The sequence below is a fragment of the Gossypium hirsutum genome, chromosome D01 (genome assembly GCF_007990345.1).
Source record: "Gossypium hirsutum isolate 1008001.06 chromosome D01, Gossypium_hirsutum_v2.1, whole genome shotgun sequence".
Classification (NCBI taxonomy): Eukaryota; Viridiplantae; Streptophyta; class Magnoliopsida; order Malvales; family Malvaceae; genus Gossypium; species Gossypium hirsutum.
The window spans coordinates 59,513,151-59,516,270 of record NC_053437.1 but is presented as its reverse complement, the minus strand read 5'-3'; positions in this window follow the sequence as shown (position 1 = coordinate 59,516,270).

Below are 3,120 nucleotides of genomic sequence, written 5' to 3'. Positions count from 1 at the left end.
ATATATATAACAAAATTTGAAATTAAATGGACATAGATGAATAAATAACAATAATAATGTAATATAATAGTAATAATAATATTAAAATGATATATTTAATAATAAATAACTAAAATTCCAAACCAGGGGACTAAATTGCAACAAAACACGACCTTAAGGCCGAAATCGAAAATGAAGAACAAAGAGAAGGACTAAATCGTGACCCACGTGAAAGTAGGAGGGCCAAAAGGAAATTTATTCTGGCCTCCATAACGTACAGCTTTGATCGGGGACCGAATTGAAAATACAATAGATTTCATGGGGCAAAATTAAAAAAACCACGAATACTTGATTGAAAACTATTAAAAAGCGGAATGGCTGAAAGCGTAAATAACCCATTTCTTGTGAAAACACGCGGATCCTGGAGTGGGTCAAGTCGACGCGTGGGTTAGGGCCAAAACAGCGTCGTTTTGGCTCCTGGACCCTAGTTGCAAAACGGCTCCGTTTTAATAATTTATTTAAACAATTTTTTTTCAACAAACATTCATTTAGCAGTTGAAAATAAAAAAACTCAAAAAATTTTCTTTTCTCTCTATTTCTAAAAAAACGATGTCCCTTCTCCTTTAGAATCTGGCCATGACGCCAATGAGCTTGCGCGGTGGCTCTGCCGTGGCCTCACCGCAGTTTCGCTGTGCTGAAAAGTAGAAAAAACAAAATCAAATCTCCCCTCTTTAACCTGTTTCCCTTTTTGGCGCAGCCTAAATGAAACCCTAAAGGATTCCTACGGCCTTGGCACACGGAGGAAACCACCGACGGTGGCGCGCCGCAATTAGAAAGGTACGTCCTTTCCGTTCGTTTTTCTTAGATTTCAAAAAAGAGTTCAAAAATAAAAAAAATGAAAAGTAAAAACACAGAGAAATAAAGGAAAAATCACCTTCAATGGTTTTTTTTCTTTTTATTTTCTGAAAATGTTTGTAAAAAGGGGAAAGCCGAACCCCTTACAGAGATGATATTCGGCTTTTTATAACCAATGTTTACATGTTATCTCTGTCATTTCTTGCGTGTTTCTATTGTTTGCATGTATTGCAGGTGACGGTGCAAGTGGCTGACGTGACAGCGTCAGTGACTGACGCGCGGCGGTGGCGGCTGGTAGGTCAAGGGTCAGAAGACCCTAGGTGCGGTGCACTTAGGGTTAGGGTTGCTGGTTTTTTTTTCTAAAAATGGGCTAGGGTATTGGGCTTTAGATTTGCTTGTTGGGCTGTATTTGGGTTTTGGGTATTGGGTAAACTGAATTGGGCTCGTTTGGGCTGGGTTTAGTTTAGGGTTTAATTGTTTTGAGCTTTAGGCCCGAGCTAAATTTGGGCTGTACAGCTGCCCCTCTTTGCTTGTTGTCGCGTAACGAGAACAGAACAAAGACCAAGAAAGACCAAATTTGCCCAATTTTACCGATTCTTGACTTCTTCTGCTTCTTCTTTTCTTCAAGTAGCTTCATTCCAGTCCACTGTGTCTTATTGCTTCGATCTTTTCAACTTCATTTCAGAAAGTGATACGATTTGTAGCTTCAATCCCCTCTGCTGCAACTTCAGAGAGATATGAGTTGTAGCTTCAATCCACTCTGCTGCAACTTCAGGGAGATATGAGTTGTAGCCTTAGTCTGCTCCACTGCAACTTCAGGGAGATAAGACTTGTATCTTCAGCCTGCCCCACTGCAACTTCAGGGGGATAAGGTTTGTTACTTCAACCTGCTCTACTGCAACTTCAGAGTGATAAGTTTTGATATGATCTACTCTACTGCAACTTCAGAGAGATAAGATTGGTAGTTTATAGCTTTAATCTGTTCCACTCCAACTTCAGGGAAATAAGATTTGCTATCTTTAGTCTGCTCCACTACAACTTCAGGGAGATAAGATTCATCATTTTAATCTGCTCCACTGCAACTTCAGGGGGGTAGGATTAGTAACTTCAATCTGCTCCACTGAAACTTCAAGGAGATAAGATTGGTTTACTCAGTCTGCTCCACTGCAACTTCAGGGAGATAAGACTTGTTGGCTATGATGACTTTAACTCTATTTAACTGCAATGTCGGGGAAGCAAGATTCGCCGTTGTAGCTTTAATCTGTTCTACTACACCGCCAGGGAAGTAAGATTCGTTGTTGTGGCTTCAATCTTTTTAACTGCAATGTCGGAGAAGCAAGATTCGCCATTGTGGCTTCAATCTGTTCCATTGCACGGCCAGGGAAGTAAGATTCGCTGTTGTATCTTCAATCTTTTTAACTGCAATTTCGGGGAAGTAAGATTTGTCGTTGTGGCTTCAATCTATTCCATTACACTGCCACGGAAGTAAGATTCGCTGTTGTAGCTTCAATCTTTTTAACTGCAATGTCGGGGAAGCAAGATTCACCGTTGTGGCTTCAATCTGTTCCACTACACCACCAATGAAGTAAGATTCACTGTTGTAGCTTCAATTTACTTCACTTCAGCTTTAATCTATTCCACTACAATGTCAGGGAAATAAGATTCGCTGTTGTAGCTTTAATCTGTTCCACTACACCACTAGGGAAGTAAGATTCGCTATTTTTTATCTGCTCCAGTACTGCTTAGGGAGACAAGATCTACAATCTTCAACCTACTCCACTGCTTCTCAGGGGGACAAGGCTGGTGTTTTCGGTCTATTTCACTGCCAGTACAGGAAGACAAGATCTGCCATAATCTGTAGCTTTAATCTGTTCCACTGCAACGCTAGGGAAACAAGATTCGCTGTGATGACTTCAATCCATCCTACTGCAACTTCAGGGGTATGGGTAACTTCATTGATCTATTCTCTGGGGAACATGACCTGTAGAATAAACCTAATTATGCCTAATGATTAGGATGCCATGATAAAAAAATGAATCAAATGCTCCTAAGTAGACGTGTATGAATGATGTTTGCATGAATGCAAAATGTCATTTTTTCGAGAATGATCTCTCTTTAACGCTTAAGTTGTCGTTGCTCGAAGTTTATTAAGGTTTTATCACTGTCGTGTTATAACGCCTTCTTGCCCGGCTGGCATCTCCAAAGAAACACTTAATCAGATTGCCCTGCTGGCATCTCTAAAAAAACATTTAATCCCGATTAAAGGCTCTTTGTGAGCTTCCCGAT